Source organism: Pongo pygmaeus, chromosome 16, assembly GCF_028885625.2.
Source record: "Pongo pygmaeus isolate AG05252 chromosome 16, NHGRI_mPonPyg2-v2.0_pri, whole genome shotgun sequence".
Lineage (NCBI taxonomy): Eukaryota > Metazoa > Chordata > Mammalia > Primates > Hominidae > Pongo > Pongo pygmaeus.
This window is the reverse complement of record NC_072389.2, coordinates 44,880,548-44,899,106: the sequence shown is the minus strand read 5'-3', so window position 1 is coordinate 44,899,106 and position 18,559 is coordinate 44,880,548. Positions and strand designations below refer to the sequence as shown.

At 38.1% G+C, this 18,559-nt stretch overlaps 1 protein-coding gene across 2 annotated transcripts in view; it reads left to right on the top strand.

The window, feature by feature from the left end:
- Nucleotides 1-18,559, top strand: part of FSIP1 (fibrous sheath interacting protein 1) — a 191,422-nt gene that overhangs the window by 74,367 nt on the left and 98,496 nt on the right. The gene's annotated exons all lie outside the window — the stretch shown is intronic.

Genomic DNA, 18,559 nt, shown 5'->3' with positions numbered 1-18,559 from the left:
TGGTGATCTAGGGATCAAACCCATATCCTGTTTTAGGGATGGGAGAAGAAAGAGCGAGCTAAGGGGCAGTATAGGAGCCCTGGGGGGTACTGGAAACGCCTGCATCCAGGATTGATTTGTCAGTAAAGGCTGGAAAAGTAGCTTAATTCTGTGTTTCAGGGTTAGGCTGAGGCTGCTGATGCACATTTGTCTTGGTCAAGACTGGTTGGGGAAGTGGGATTTGATTTAGTCTGTAGGAGGTGGTAGTGTTGTTGGCATCAGTGGATTTAGCTATTAGGAGCTAGGGGAAGTAGACACAATGAAATGAGGTTGAAGCTAACACATTTAATGTGAAACTCAGTAGGCATATAGGGGCCTTGAAAAGCAGCTCTGAGAATGGAGGAAGGATGAGCCGTGGGTGCTGGAAGCAGCATGTGTGAAGCACATCTGTAGGATTTCCTTAGTGTGAGTCAACAGTATCATACAGCTGCTCTGGGACACATTAAGAGAGAAGTAAGCAAAATGGATCATATTTAGATATTAGAGTGACCAAGATGAGGAAGAGATGTAAAACCAGGTCATATGAAGGATTGTTAATGGGGCTACATGTATTTATTTAGCCCAGCAAAGAAGGGACTAGTGTGTTTTGTGTGTGTTGGTTGGGGTAGGAGGGAAGGGGAGTGGTTTGGTAGAAAAATCGCAGATGGTAACTTCCCAAAGAGATTTAAAGGGCCAACATGTTAAATGTTAATTTGATTCTTTATAGTGGAGGAGGAAAATGCATGGTGATTGGGAAGCCAAAAAGAGACATATTTCTGGTAAATATCGAGGAAGAAAGTTAGAATTATCTCATTGGAAATGGTCTGTCTGGGACTAAGTATTCAAAGTAGACTGGAGTGACACTGGCTGGGTAGAGAGAGTGTTGAAGTATCATGGGGTGCCTGGATGGTTTAGGTGAGTGTCTCAGGCACAAGCAGGCAGCCTGTAGATGGTGAGTAGGTGGAGGATCTGTGCTTTGAGCTCTTTTCACATGTCAGGGAGTTTGTGCTGAGCCACCTGCTGCTTGCCTAGTTGGTTCCCATGGTGTTAGGTGTAGTGGCTTTAGCCATGGATAAGAGTTTTTCCACCAGGTTAACTACTTGTATGGAGACAATTTGAGATGTTAGAATGAAGAGATAATGGGAGTATCTGCTTTCATAGAATAGGCACCATAAGACAGCCCCCACAGACAGTCTCTCCATCATTTGCCATACAAGTGATGTTTGTCTCTGGTACTTCAAACCAGACAAACAAGAGAGTAGTTTTCTGTTGGTTCGGGCGCTCTACAGGCTTCTCTGCCCATCCAGTCTTCTAACCCCACTCTGCTCTAAATCATTTCCCTGGTCCTGTTATATAAGCTTTATATAGGGGGCATGGTGGTTAAGGGCCAGACTGCTTGGGGTTTGAATCTCAACTGTGCACTTAGTAGCTGTGTGACCTTGGCAGGTCCCCTGAGCCCTCTGTGCTTCAGTTCACTCATCTGTAGAATGGAGATAATTATAATTACTGTAACACTCACCTCATAGGGCTGTTATGAAGTTTAAATTAGTATATATAAGGTACTTAGAACAGGGTCTGGACATTTTAAGTGCTATATACATTTTTATTATTAACATAATTAATACAGCATTTACATAAGCTTGTTTCCAGGATAAGGGGGGAAGGACATCGTATGGAGGGCAACATTGAAGATGGAGGGGTAAGCCTTGGAGAAGAACAAAGGTACCCTTTTCCTGACATGGGGTGAAAGAAAGGAAGGGTGGGCCAAGAAAGGCAGGCTGAGAGATGAAGAGAAGGTGGGCGAGGCCGTGTTTGAATGTTCTCTACTTACCCTGTAAATTAGCGACCACTCTGTATGGTCAGAGTGGGAGGGTAGAGTGGGGATTGAGGAAGGGTAGGAAGGGACTGGAATAGAGCCAGTGAAGATGAGAAAAAAGCAGTGATAAACAATCAGGTAGCCCAGGGGAGGCTGGAAACCCTGCTGTGAAATGGAGCCAGTCAGGAAGGCTGAAAGGTTTCTCTGACAGCCCTCAGCAGTCCACCAAAGCTGGAGATGAGGGGTGATGAGTTGAGGCAAGGGTGAGGAGAGGTTGGGTGATTGCAATGAAAGATCAAGGGGGCAGAGGAACTGGTGGCAGATACTTATGGGGGCAGGGGAACTGGTGGCAGTTACCTATGAGACCGTAACTGAAAAATTGTAATGTATATACCTCAGATATCAGCTGGGAACCTTTTGCCTGGCTTTGACCCAGTTTCATAACTTATTGTACCGACACAGAATAGAATACCATCTGCCTATCAAAAGAATGAGGTAGGTCTATGTATCTTGAAAAGATGTCCATGATAGAGTATTAAGGAAAAAGAGCCTGTTGCAGAAGACAATGATCAGTGTGATTCCATTTTTATAAAAAGAAACATAGGAAAGTCCTGGAACAATATACGTATACCAAATGCTTAACAGTAATTACTTTTAGCAGGGATTGGGATGGATGGGGAGGCGAAGAAAGGAAATTAACTTTTTGTAACACACAGTATTTAAAGGGAAAAGTGTGTTGGGATTATGGGTGATTTTTATATTATTCTTGTGCTTTTGTTTATATCTCAGACTTTCTGTAATATACATATGTTTTGTCTATAAACAGAAATAAATTAATATTTAAAAATACGGAAAGAATCTGTGTGTACAAGAGATCATTGCTTATTGTATCTCAGTAAGTGGTTTTTATATATTTAGAAAAATAGAGTGAGTCATCACAAGGAATAATATTCAGCCTTATCAGCAATTAAAATTCATATTCAGACAACCTGTAGGAACTATATACACCCATTAGGCCAGCCAAAAGAATGACAAATGTGGTGATATCATTATGTGTCAGTAAGAGTGGTGTAAAGATTGGGACAGCGATATTTGGACATTATTGGTAGCTTTTTGAATGGGTTATTTTTTCTCCTGGAAAACAATTGGTCAATAAATGTAACAACAGCTATAATATGATTCATATTTTTGACCTGTATAATTCTACTTTTAGGAATATTTTGAAAATAATAATGCCTAAGGAAACCAAACAACCAACCAAACAAAAAACCCAGGAAATAAATGTTCTCAAAGAAGGGAATGTCAAAGCAACTTATATAATATTAATCCATTTAATACTATGGTAGGATGATAAAAAGACAAGTACGTGGATTTTGTCAGTAGAAGACTTTTAGAAGACTTCTTTTTTTTTTTTGAGACTGAGTCTCGCTCTGTTGCCTAGGCTGGAGTGCAATGGCGTGATCTCAGCTCACTGCAACCTCTGCCTCCCAGGTTCAAGTGATTCTCCTTCCTTAGCCTTCTGAGTAGCTGGGACTACAGGCATGCACCACCATACCCAGCTAATTTTTGTATTTTTAGTAGAGATGGGGTTTTGCCATGTTGCCCAGGCTGGTCTCGAACTCCTGACCTCAAGTGATCCGCTCGCCTTGGCCTCCCAAAGTGCTGGGATTACAGGCGTGAGCCACCACACCTGATTAATATATGACTTTTAATTGAAAATATATGATAGGAAACATAAAAATAAACATTTAAGATAGATTTTTATCAACTATGTTATATATATATATATTCATATATTGGTGCATATATACTAACAACCATCTGAAGGGAAATAGAATATGTGCTGTAACTTACCTTTATTAGATAATTTTCTACTTTCTATTAAATTGCCTTTATTCCTAAAGAAAGGGGAGCCATAATTAAGGCAATTTTATTATATCATTCTCTTATTTAAGGATATTTTAATCCATTAACATAATGATGGACTTTTTGAGTAATTTAAATGAATAGTAACAATAATTCATGATTTGTCTCATTTTTCAGAGATGTGAGTGTTCCACTGTGACAATAAAGATTTTTTGTTTTTTTAAAAAGTGAAGAACATTTTTGACTTCTAGGGTTAGGTAAAAATACCTTTGATGAAGTTGCATAATGATCCTATCTTTCACAAATCAAAAGAATTCCATTTTAGTTTTTGCCTTTTAAATAAAAAATCATCAATCTGACCTTATCTCATTGATCCCACTAATGATAAAATACTCTCAAAGATGTTTTGTTAGTATTGTTAGGAAAAACTTTCCCTGGTTCTAGTCATTCCAAATGCATTGACCACACTTTTTAGGTCTTTTTTGTGTCTCTTTTTGATTCTCAGTTTGAACTTCATTCATTTTCTTCATCATTTGAAGTCTCTACTATTTCTATCCACATTCTTTCTCTTTTCAGTTTCCTGGAAACCACTGAGCTTGGCCTTGTTTGGTGAACTGCATTGTCATTATTGCATCAAAATGTTTAGCACTCTAAGCCCTGTTGCTGAGCATTGAGGATAAGAATGTGGCTCACAAAGAATGATAAATCCTCTCATTCTGATTCTTATTTCGACATGCTCTTGTCATTTAACCTGATATAAGCATATATGAACCCCAGTCAGAAGACTGGAGTGTTCCTTCTGCTTAGAGAATGGGGTGGAAAGTCTACTTTCAATTGTTACACATACTATAGATTCAGAATTCTTGAATGTGAGAGCTAAAGGGGCTTGGAGGTCATGTGGGCCAGTTCCATGGATTAGAAACCAAAGTCTTGAGCAGCTAAATGATTTTTCAGAAATAATCAGAAGCCCAACTCTTCTGACACCTCAACCTGTGAACATTTCAATAAATCCAACCTCTCTAAGTCACATCCGTATAGTTCAGCCAATTTTTAGCTAAGATTTGTGGCCACCCACAAATGTAGGCTTTATTCTAAAACCTTTAAGCTGTTACCAACCGGATATACATCTTTTCCACATTCAACACTACTCCAAACAGACCTGACATGTTTGTGGTTAAATAGGAAGACCAACTAGTGTGCTTTGGTATTCATACATTAATGAAGGTCCGAATTGGAAAAATAGTTATACTTTGGTGTCTTTGTTTAGAACTGCAGAAATTATTTTAATCTTTTTTTCACTTGTAACAGGTTTTAGAAATGTGGATAAAATAATAACACTGCCACATACAATTGGTATTTAGAGTATACAACTTTTGTTCTTTCTGTAGGTGGTGGCAGGTATGTGTAATGATGCAAAACATTTGGCTGTAAACTTTGGAGAGTGAGATTTGTACATTAACAGAGAAATGTTAAAAAATTTGTTCCCTTAATCATAGGCCCATTTTGAAACAAGCAAGTAGAACATAAAATTTTCAGAATTATATATTTCTACATCATTTAATGCAGAAACCGTAACAAAACTCCTTGCAATGGAATATTATCATTTAATAGTTGAGAATGTAGTACAGTTATAGGTATTTGGCTGATGATCATGAATTACCCTGCAATGAATAAATGACCCAGTAACCTTTTAAAAGTTATTGCCTACATAGATCAATATAATTTATGAGAAATTTAAAACATAATCAGCTGAAGTTCTTTGAGAGGAAAATGTTTTTATTTATTTATTTATTATTTTTTAAAATTTTACTTTAAGTTCTGGGATACATGTGCAGAAAGTGCAGGTTGTTACATAGTTATACATGTGCCATGGTGGTTTGCTGCACCCATCAACCCATCATCTAGGTTTTTAAGCCCTGCATGGATTAGGTATTTCTCCTAGTGTTTGAGATGGAAATGTTAAGGATAGTTGGATATTTTTCCATTAACTTACTTTGTTTCAACTATCATTTATAATCAATTTATAAATATATTAGTAGGTTTCAGTTTCAAATTCATTTTGGAACGAGAGAGGTTATAAATATACTTTGTATTCTACCTATACTGTAAACATTTTAAAAATTATTAAAGATGTTTGGTTCTGGATTATGGTTTTTCACATGTGTTATGATAATGCAGATGATATGTTATAGAAGGTGTAGGCATTGTGCTGTTTTTGAATAATAATGTGCCATATCTTGAGAGGCACCTTAAAAATGACAATTATGGGCCGGGCACGGTGGCTCATGCCTGTAATCCCAGCACTTTGGGAGGCTGAGGTGGGCGGATCACCTGAGGTCGGGAGTTCGAGACCAGCCTGACCACTATGGCAAAACCTCATCGCTACTAAAAATACAAAATGAGCCGGGCATGGTGGTGCATGCCTGTAATCCCAGTTACTCGGGAGGATGAGGCAGGAGAACTGCTTGAACCTGGGAGGCAGAGGTTGCAGTGAGCCGAAATCACGCCATTGCATTCCAGCCTGGGCAACAAGAATGAAACTCCATGTAAAAAAAAAAAAAAGACAATTATGATAGTAACTTTGTTTTATAATATTACTTATTTTTCCTTAAATTCTTATTGTTGAGCAGAGGCTCTAGAAATAGGTAATAAGACTAGTTAGGTTTTAACATAACTTACATTTTGCTTTCTGAATTGGTTTTTAAAGTCCATTGGTAGAGGTCATGTGCTGTAGGTGTGATTACATGGAACAAGTACAGGTACATGCTTCAAGAAATAAATAAATGTGAATATAATTAAGTATAATTATATAAAATAATTACTGTAAAAATTATAATATGTGATACACACACACCGTATTTAAACAGTATAGCATTGAGGTAAAAGAAAAATGTATACATAAACATTATACTGATTTTAGAGGTTGAAGTGAAGCCTATTATTTGGATGTTGACCCAGGGTAGCAACATATGCCACATGGGACTGTTTACAGCCCCTATGCAAATCTCTGGATGGGAGAGTTCTAGTTCTAGCTATATGGCAGACAGATGTTAAGGGAGACCGTGCTTGGGAAAGCAAGCCTGAACATGCTAGATAAAATATATTTTTTAAAAAGTAGTTTTAAAAGCATGGCTGAGCTGGCAGAAATGTAAGGGAATTCCTTGGAGGGTAGGAATGACAAGACACTATGTGTCAGGAGGGGTAAGTGACCATTGGAACAAGCATTGGTCCCCGTGGTATCTGTTAACTTCTAAAGGCCTAAAGTGTGGGTTTTAACCAGGCATGTGTAGGGAGCACAGGAAACAGAGCCCAAGACAGGGTGGAGGTCAAGTCAGAGCTCCCACATAGAGTCAGCACACCAAATGGTTAACCCCAAGTGGAAACACTAGGAAGAATCTGCTCTGGAGAGGACATGGTGGGGACGTATATAATTGTCTCTGCTTTGGTTGTGGGAGGAATGGAAAAGAAAAGTCCCCCATGAGAGTTACTAACGATAAGCCTGCATGAAGGTAGGCTTTGGGTTTGAGTTCATACCACCTGTAGGGCCAAGTTGAATGTTCAGTTGAAAATGGTCTTAGATTGGCAGTAATCCCAGCTCCTGGTAGAAGGAAAGGGAAATCTCTCTGGAAGAACACAATAATTTAAACCTAGACCTTAATAAATTCCCACAAATAAAATTGAAGGGCCATGAATCCACGGTAGAGGACTCCTCCCATCCGCAACACATAAAGAAATAAACTATCATGAGCAACCGTTAATTGAAAAAACACACTATAGAGTCAGTTCCACGTAGACTGCAGAGTTTGGAGTGGTCTATTTCAGAATGTAAAATATGTCTGTTTAATATATTTAAAGAAATAAAATGAGCTTTGAGAATATGACAAAGATTTGAAATGAAACCAGATAGAATTCGTAGAAATGAAAATATAATGTTAAGTGGACATTCTTGGAGTTAGACCTTCCTTGATCCTTTAAACAGGATCCTGGCACTTACATCTATTTTCCCTTCATCATTCTATAGCTTTTTAAAAGCCTTGCACTATCCCTCTAGTGAGAACAACATCAGTTTTTCAAACCAGTGAGAGAAAAGTTGTTATATAGTTTTTCTAGAACCGCACGTTAGCCTCTGAGACCTGGGGCAGAAGGAAGAAAAAGAGATACATTATAATCACACACAACCTACATGTGCAAGAATATTATTTTTTTGCCAATAAGATGGATTTTTTTCCAACTTTTTTTTGCCTTTCTTATTGCCCTTCTTAGCTTCTGCTCTTTGTTCCTTAAAATGTTAATTCTTATCACCCCAACTTTTTACATTGAACAGTTTATTAATTGGAACACATACCAGATTTACTAAATAAGTGTGCTCCCTGATCCATTAAAAAAATTTTTTTAAGACAGGGTCTTACTCTGTCACCCAGGCTGGAGTGCAGTGGTGCAATCTTGACTCACCGCAACCCCTGCCCCCTGGGCTCAAGTGATCCTCCCACCTCAGCCCCCCAAATGGCTGGGACTACAGGCATGCACCACCATGCCCAGCTAATTTTTGTATTTTTTGTAGAGGTGAGGTCTCACTATGTTGCCCAGGTTGGTTTCGAACTCGTGGGCTCAAGCAATCTGCCTGCCTCGGCCTCCCCAAGTGCTGGGATTACATGAGTGAGCCACTGCATCCAATCAAAGCTATATTTTAAATGGGAACTCACCTGGAATGGCACAAAAATTCTGTGTCCCAATTTTTGGGTTCAGGAAATCTATTCATCCTTTGCAGATGCTCAAGAATCTTTGTGTAACTGGATTCTTCTGCTGAATTTATATGGGGACCTATGGGCTGCATAGTGGAGTAGTGAAAGCCTTCTATAGACACTGGGGTAGGCAATCTTTCCTCTCTGCTCAAGGCCATAGGACATCCCTTCATATATTTGTAATAATTTTCTCTGGAGCTCAAAATGGAAAGCAATGGGCTGATTATTATTTTGACAGTCATAATTTGTGACCAGACTTTAAGAAAACATTGTGGTCAATGATGTTGCACAATTACTTTTTGTCTGTCACATACAAAACAAATCCAGATTTAACTCAATGCAAACAAATAAATACAATGCTCTGCTAAGAGTATAGAGTCAAGCTTTTGATCTAGTGGGAGAGGCTGAGACTGATCGAAAATATAAGGCAGAAATAAATGACATGACAGAAATAGAAATAAAGTGCTATATTTGATCAAAATAGAGAACAGTTATAGCAGAGCGATTTGGAAAGGCTTTGTGGAAAATGTGAAATCGGAATTGAGCCTTGAGGAATGAGGAGGGTTTCACTTGGTATAGATGTGGGTGGGTGTTACAGAAAGAAGACACTTCGTGGAAAAGAGCCAGCTTTTGGAAAGCTTGGGCCATTATAGGGAACAGAATTGATCAGTAACATTTATGAATTAATCATAGAAAGTTCTGACTTTTTGCCAATGCCATAAAGATATATAACATTTTAGAAACTTGAATTTTGCTGAACCAAGAACTTGATTTTCTGCAGGGCTCTTGTTTGGGAGTGAATCACTTAGTGAGTGAGTGAGTGCTCCCAGCTGAGGGCCTGGCATCCTCAGCCAGTGCAGCTCTCCCATTCTCAGCTTGGCATGGTGTGGGCCTTAATACTTGTGAACTACTGAAGCTATGTTTCTATGACTTTTAAAAAAATACCTTCTAGTGGTGGTGATTGAAAAGCAGACAGTGGTTCTTATTAACAACAACAATGCTTCAGAAATTTGAGTGGAATGCTGAATTTGGTATTAGATCAGATGGGTGACAGGAGTGTGGAATTTTGCAGATGACTCAGGAAGAAACTCCTTTTCACATTGGAGGTCTGCTTTCATCCACTCCGGATGAAAGGAAATAGAAGCAAGTAAAATTATAAAAGTAGAGTGAGGCCATGTTGAATAGCAGGCTGTGACTGGTGGATAAAGTTTTCTGAGCAGCTATTTGATTTAATATGAACTAAACTATTAGAAAAGATATTATTGGCAGGTTGATTATACTTTTACTATCAACAAAGATACATGCTGAAAGTTGTTATAAGAACTATTCAAAAAAGTGGACGTTCAATAAAATGAAATGATCCACATAATAGACATTATATTCTTAAAGTTTCCATTCTCCCAACTTTGTGTCCAACATTAAGATTGTGAATTTTGTTGGATTTTTCTTTAATCCCCTTATCCCTAGGCATTTATTCCTATCTCTAACAAAATTGCAATAATATTTGTGAAAATATAGCTATGGTACACATTAACAACTGCCTACTCCAAATCCATTTACCGTTCTTCCTTACTGATAAAATTCTAGTTAAAAATACTGTCTCAGACTCCCTTGTAACTAGGGTGACCACATAAGTTAGTTCTGGCCAGTCAGATAAAAGCGGAAGTCTCCTGATAAAAAGAAAAACAGCTGACATGTGCCTTTTGCCCTTCATCTTTTCCCTTCTTAGTGGGAGCATAGATACACTGCCTGAATATTCAGGAGGCATCTTGAGACCACAAGGGCAGGTCAGAAAGACAGAGGAGGCTAGGGCAGTTGTCCCATCATAAAGCTATTGCATCACCTCTTATCTGTTTACCTCTGACCAATTTCTTAAGTTGGAAAAATAAACCAACCTTGGTTATGCCAGGCAGGTCATTGGGTTTCTTTTATGAAAGCAATCCTAACTGATACAGTAGCCCCCGCAGGTATCAAATGGTTAACATTCCTCCTGGTGCCTTGGGAGAATCCGGGGAATGAATGAGTTTTGCAAAGGAATTGTGGTGGCACTTTAGTGTGTTTGCCCTGTGGGAAGTGAGTTTGAACCCCAAACTAAAAGTTATGCCATCCACCAGCATTGGCAAACTACAATGCCACTCCACTGTTTAAGTGTATGTGGCACAAAGGGGCAGAACACCCCTGGGGAAAACACTGATCACGAGGAGTGCAGAGTGCTCAGATTAAAGTAGAGCTAAAGCTTCTAGTAAGCACAGACTTTAATTTTTGGGAAAAGGAGTAACTAGTGGCAGGTGTTTCACCGAGTGTGGTAGAGGGAGCAAACCTCTTGAGTAATGCCACTGATGAAGACCTATTATTTAAAGAGAATACTGAGTATTTGCAGAGTTACAGAAATGGCAGTAAGAATCTTGACATGATGAACTAGCGTTCCAGACCAGCACCATCCAACAGAAACACAATGCAGCCACATAAGTAATTTTAAATCTTCTGCTAGTCACATCAAAAAGGTAAAAATAAGCAGATGAAATTATATTTAACTCACTATATTCAAACATCATTTTGACATGTAATATAAACATTATTAATTGTATTTTATATATATATATATATTTGAAATCCAGTGTGTTTTGTACACTTACAGCACATCTTGATTTGGACTCAGCCCACCTTTCAAGGTCTCCATTGCCCCATGTGGCTAGTGACTATTGACAGGGCAGTTTCAGAGTAGAAAAAGGTGATTTATGTAGTACTCAGATACATTGGTTTATTTTTTTAAAAAAGTAAACATTTCCCCAACATTCTAATTTTCTAGGGGTATAGAAGAAACAGGCATTAGTAAGATTCTAGGAGAGTCTAAAAATAGTGAAGAGAGAGGTCCCATAGAAGTGTCTAGCTGTGTGTTTTTAAAGTGAGTCTGACATGGGTTGTTAGATTTGATCTAAAAAATGATGGCCAAGAAATGAAAATTGAAATAAAAGGTTTATTGAAACCATATGTGTAATCTTGGAAAAGAAAGAATACGCTCCATTTCACATCTTGGACATACTGAGAAGTAGGAGAAGTGTGTCTTTGTAGAATTATTCACAATGTCTATCTAAAATGATGGAAGCTTTCTTTTATTATTTTTCTGTTACAGGCTTTTCTTTCTTTTTTTTTTCTTTTTATTATTATTATTATTATTATTATTATTATACTTTAGGCTCTATGGTACATGTGCGCAACGTGCAGGTAAGTTACATATGTATACATGTGCCATGCTGGTGCGCTGCACCCACCAACTCGTCATCTAGCATTAGGTATATCTCCCAATGCTATCCCTCCCCCCTCCCCCCACCCCACAACAGTCCCCGAAGTGTGATGTTCCCCTTCCTGTGTCCATGTGTTCTCATTGTTCAATTCCCACCTATGAGTGAGAATATGCGGTGTTTGGTTTTTTGTTCTTGCGATAGTTTACTGAGAATGATGATTTCCAATTTCATCCATGTCCCTACAAAGGACGTGAACTCATCATTTTTTATGGCTGCATAGTATTCCATGGTGTATATGTGCCACATTTTCTTAATCCAGTCTATCATTGTTTGGGAGTGATGAGCGAAGATGAATTTGGGAAGCGCAGGGCAGAATGTCTTACTTCATTCTTATAGCTGCTGAGCTTGATGTCAACTCAGTTTGTATTTGATTCCTGAAGTTAGAATATCTCAGAAATCTTTCTTTGGGCACTATTTGCTAATGTAATTGTTATTTATCCCAATTCATTCCATACATTAAGTATTCTGGAAGGGTATTTAACTCTTCACATTCTTATTGGCCAACCAGTATCTAATACATGGAATGAGGTTTCAGGCCCTGCCTCCACTGAGGTGCTTCCCACTGGGAAGTACTAGAGAATATTTTTAAAGAGTCTCTGTGGACACACAGCAAGTTTTAGGTTTTTTTGTTTTTGTTTTTGTTTGGTATACCTAGAAACACACTTTGTAAATGTGAAGGGTTCTCTTGTGCCCAACTAGAAATAATAGCTGACTGCCTCTGAAGATAAGGATGGAGAATTTGTTGAAAGATTTCTCTTTAATTATAAAGTGGTTATGCAAATGTGATTATAGTTTAAATTTATTTTCATAGTGAAAATAGCTTTTGGGGGCATTCAGGCATTCTAGAAAAATATAAAGAAGAAAAGAAATGTTATGCATACAAGCATAGTTAACACTTGGTCATTATCCTGTCTGAGGTTTTCCCTATTCCCATGTACCCCAAATGCTCGTCTCCCCCCATCCCGACACACACACACACACACACACACACACACACACACACCCCTTCCTCCTCCTCCTTTCCTCTCTTCTTCAATCTCCTTCCCTCTCCTCCCCTTCCTTCCTCCTGTTTTTGTCTTTTTACAAACCAGGATCATATTCTACATACATTTTGTAGCCTGCTTTTTCACTTAACAATACATTATGGTACTATATGAGTGTGTCTATTGAATGAGGCCTTTCTTTGTTCATTTCTAGTAATGTCCAATATTGTTATTATAAACCATGACAGAGTGAGCGTTTGTTTAATTATTGTCTTAGGTTATATTCTTAACTGGAATTGCTGAGAGTGTATGTGTAGAGTTTGGCTGTGTGTTGCCAAATTGTCCTCCAGAGAGGATGTGTAATTTATTCTTGCACTAAGAATATTCTAGAGTGCTATACCTATAGTGTTAGTATTCTTTTTTGCCAATCTCAGAGTTTAAAAATGATATAATTGCTTTAATTTATATATTTTTTGGTTACTAGTAAATTTGGACATGTTTTCAGTTGTTTATTGGCAGTTTGTGTTTCTTCTTCAGTGCATTGCCTGTTTGTATCTTTTGTCATTTATTTATTTTATTAAGGTATTCTTTTCGTTTTGTATTGGAAAGCTGTCTTTATATATTTAAAACATATACTCTTTGTCACGTATGTTACAGATTTTACTACCGCTAAAGTGTTAATTTTATTTACTGTTCTACAATATTGAAAAGTTTTGCGAGGTGCTATTTTTCTATCTTATTTTCATATGGAGTCATTCGTGAGAAATATATGCTGGGTATTGCAGCCTGCTTTTTGTTTCTTGAAGTGATCCATCAAAAGCATTTATATACTTTCATGTATAAGCCCTGCATCATCTCTAGAGTGTGTTTTGAGTAAGTAATGTCAATGAAATCACCATCTAATTATGTTCTTGCTAAAGCGCCTGCTATTACCTTTGAAGTTTGCTGCTAATCTCTTCTTACCTTCATTTCTTAGTATCTAAGGTTTAGATAAGCAGTGACAATTAAAAAATAGAAGAATGTAATTTTTTTCTTCAGTGAGTCTACTTTTAATATTTGAATTGAATGTTAGCTAAGAAGTAGTAAGCTCACTGTTTTAATTTTTATTTATTCTATCTCTACATTATGTGCAAACACACATGATCAACATCAATGGCCTAAGATTATCCTTCAGAAAATTTTCTTAGCAACTCAATGTCCCGTAGTCAGTGGGCTCCTAACAGTGTATTAAGATTTAAAAATCTGTCAAAAAGCAGGAATTTGCATAGTTTGGGAAGTCTACCCATTGTCATACTTCTGCATATGAAAGTAATATGTTAATATTAAATTTGACTGTGAAAAATAGTAACATTAAATTTGTGTCTATAAGAATTTAAAATTATATAGGGGACACAAATAAACATAACTCATGGGAGTATATAAACAATAATTTAAAGGCTTTGAAGGGTAAAGTGTGTAAAGTAGAATGTGATACTTTGGCAAGGAAACTTTATAGGCAGAGCTTGAGTTATCATTTAGAGAGAAGGAGCAGAGTGAGACAAGCAGAAGAGGAACAGTTGGGTACTGGGTACCACAGGGTACAGATGGGGATTGGCAGCCATGGAGGGCAGGCTGACAGAGAACACCAAAGGCAATGAAACACCAAAGGCAATGACCAGAAGTGTATTTTGATGTAGAGGTCAAGGACTAACCCCAGGTAGGCAGCTAGTACCTTTCAAAATGGTGGACATGGCATGGCTATTGCATGCAGTTTAAGAAAATAGGTGAAATGCTGGCATATGCAAATGTTAGGGAAGTACAACCTACATAAAACAAGACAGAGCTCTAAAACCCTATTGTTCTATGATTCCGTATGCTGGGAAAATGTAAACCCCACTGACAGCACATCTCTATTATGGATGTATGGGCAGATAAATGGGCTAAGAAAGAGATTATGTGATTGATTATGACCTTTCTATAGTACCTGACTTACATTAAGTATGTTTTTAATACTTAAAACTAGTTGACTAAAAATGCCTTTAAAAATGAGTCTTTATATATATATATATCTTTTTCATTTTTTTATTTTTTATTTTATTTTATTTTATTTTACTTTTTTTGAGACGGAGTCTCACTGGCTGGAGTGTAGTGGCGTGATCTCGGCTCACTGCAACCTCCACCTCCCAGGTTTAAGCGATTCTCCTGCCTCGGCCTCCTGAGTAGCTGGGATTAGAGGCACCCACCACCACACCCGGCTGATTTTTGTATTTTTAGTAGAGACAGCGTTCCCCATGTTGGCCAGGCTGGTCTCAAACTCCTTACCTCAAGTGATCCATCTGCCTTCGCCTCCCAAAGTGCTGGGATTACAGGTGTGAGCCACCGTGACCGGCCAAAAATGAGTCATGATAGAATTCAAACTTTGCATGTCAATATGTATAAAGTCATGAACTTACATAGTGACTGAGGATTTTGCATATATAATTTGAGTCTTTTAAAAGTTGACTTTGTTTTATAATGCTTGCTGGTTTTAGCCGTCTATTTTAAACCGTATGTTCCCTTTAGACAAATTTCATAATTCTTAAAACTTTGATATTCTGATTTCTATATTCTTGATACTGAGTTAGGGAATTCCTAGTGATAACTCATAGTAAATTAGTAAATGCAATTAGATTTCAAGGTCTCCATGGCTATGATGGTTACACACTAAAATCCTTGAATTAGAGTGACCAATAAAAAGTAAATCACTTGGTATCATTTGCGGAGAATAATTATTCCTTTATTTATATAGTGCATCATAGTTTGCAAAGTGCTTGTTACTGCAGTTTTTAAATTTATTTGACAAGTAATGGTTGAATATATTTATAGGGTACACTGTGGTCTTTTGATGTGTATATACATTGTAGAAAGATTAAATCAAGCTGATTAATATATATCCATCACTTCACCTCCTTATCATTTTTTTTGTGATGAGAATATTTAAAATCTATTCTTCTATGTTCCTGAAGTTTTTGTTTCATCTTCATGAAAACCTTGGAGGCAGGTGGCATAGCTATCACTACCTCTATTGTTACAGATAAGGACACCAGACAGGTTTTGGTGATCTGTCCATAACCCACATCTGACTTCCAGGAGAGTTCTTTAAACACATACAGCCTCTATCACTGTTAGTTGATTACAACTCCTCAGTTAGATGATACCTGAAAGCAGTTTTCTTGATTTTCTTCTCCTTTGTATATAGTATTCTATTTTGGGCCTTAGCAGAGTTGATATTCAAATACAATATTTGAATTAATTCTTTTACTGAGAAAGGTAGTAATATAGTCCACCTTAAATAGGTTGCTAAAATACTTAAATCTTATTCTGGCTGATGTTTTGGAAAAATTAGATGTAGGGACAGGTCAACAACCACGCGTTCAGCTTGATTCCTTCGCAGAGACTTATTGTGGCAGTTAAACACAACGAATAAGGTGGGCAGACAAATCTTTTAATTGGCCCATGATCATGGAGTGTGCCTCAGTCATTAAATAAATCTGCAAGGGCACAAAAAGTGGTTGCTTCAAATCATTTTTATACTGTTTTTGTGGCTTATATACTTGGCTGTTCAGGAGCTACCAGACCATAAAATCCAGCCAGTGAGAGCATTGGAAGTCACGGAGCTCAAAGGTTGATTACGTGGTGTGAAACTTTGTTGTTTTGTGCATGTGTTAAATAATTGCTGTCAGTGCAAGACTGTTAAAAATTCCCGGCTAGTAATAACATGAATGCACTTTATGGCTTCAAAAGAAGATAAAAGAAATTTCTTAGTCAGCACTTTGGCGGCATCACAGCTAATGTCAGTTTTGTTATTGTGAGGACTTTACTTTTGGCAGATGCTCTCCCTTCTGGCAGCAGAGCTCTAATTACCATATAAATTAAGCTGGGAAGTGAGCGGAGGGCATGCAACTCAGCCCCTTCTGCCTTGTACCCAGGTTTCCAGGGCTGCAGTGCCAGGCAGGCATAGCGTGGGCTGACGCCATGGAGAGGGCTCCACTCCCCTTCTCCCCTTTCTTCCCATTCAGATCCATTAGAGGGACATTAAGCGGCTTAGCTGCTGTGCAAACACAAAGATCATTCTTTTTTCTTCTTCTTTTCTTTCTTTCTTTTTTTTTTAAACCTAGGGTCTTCTCTCTAATAGCATTCCAGGAATTAGCCTAATCCATCCTGCTTTAATTCACAGGCACTAATTATATTTCAGCATACATTCTTACACACTAAATTATAAGTATCCTTACTTTAATCAGTTGTAACTAGTCCTTAAATTGAGGGTTTAGTACTCTCCTTTTATCGGATAACAGGCTTTGCTGTGTTATGTGATGGGATTAAACCGTTTATTTAGGATGTAGAATTGAAGACGTGGATGATGTGTTATTTTTTTTCCTAAAGCACTCTGTATTTTCTTCAGCCAGAGTGTATTTCAGAACTTCATAATGACCTTTTATAATTTGTAAAATGGTGTCTAATGTTTAGGTCCTTTTGGGATGTGAACTGACAAGCACAATTTGTAGAAACATAATTATAATGCAGGTGAATAATTGTTTATAGTTGCAAAGCATTTCACACATAAGCTATTCTGTTTGGTATTTAAGTAGCCCTCCAGGTGGGTAACTGAAGGATTCCTGTGAGGTGGTCACTGAAGGCTACATAGTTGGTAGTGCAGCTGGTGTGGAGTACAAGTCTCATCTCCCTCTGGGGGCTCTTTCCTTCCACCTCACACTGCATATTGACTGGAGTTCCCCCTACATTACAAAGCACCTAATAAGATGATCTTTTCCTATCAGCATTTAAAATTTTTTTTTTCGTCTTTGTAGAAAGTAATCGTTTTGCAGCGCTTAAAGAGAATCACTTGCGGGCATTCTGTAAAATTTTACATTTTACTGACAGCACAAAACAGGAAATTGTTTTTTCTTTTTGGCAAGTAATTGCTAGTCTAGTTTTTAAAATTATCTATCTATTGCTCGCTCTCTATCTATCTATCTATCTACCCCCTCACAGGGCTTTAAGCCTCTTGAAAGAAGTATAAAGAAGATAGACTGATGACTGCCCCCCGGTAACTGGCACTTCAGAGAGGGTGAGAGAATTCACAGATAATTCTCTTTTCTGAGCTAGGAAGGAGTCACATTAGTTGAGAGACCATCACTTTCAGTCCAGTACTTCCCCAGCCCCATGAAAAAAAGTGTACCCATCAAACAATCCCCTTCTGCCATCTTTATCTTATCCGGATCTCTCTTCTTTAATAGATGAGACTCTTTGGAAAGGACTTTAATTGGCTGAGGTCACAGATTCATCCCGGAACCTAACTTCTTGAAGAAGAACATTCTGCCTAAGCAGTTTCAGGCAGCCCCTCTGGGTCACTGTGCACTGTCCAGAGGTGACTGGCTGAGGGAAAGAAGGGGCTGAAATCTGCTGTGTTCCATTTGATGAATGGTGCTTGCTGGCACACTGCTTCTTCTTACACAGGAGGCTCCAGTCACTGGCCAAGCCTTGCAGTGGGGTGACTTTCATTCGGGGCCACTGCCCTGTTGCTGGCACTCAGAGCAGGAACAGTTGCATCCCCATCTACTTAGTCACTAAAGACAGACACTTCACTTCTTTTTTTCTTTTCTTTTCTAAATTGTGAGAAATGTCCAGGCACTTGCTCTTTAGGTGGACATGGAAAGTCACCCTTCCCCAAAGACTGGACTTAACCCTATTAATTATGCAAATATAGTACAGATGAGTGACCATGATTCTGGGAGAAGAGTGACAGGAAATTGGTGGCCAGACAAAGTCTCACAGTACTGACTGCCTGTGTAGGGGCCAAGGAACTTCCTG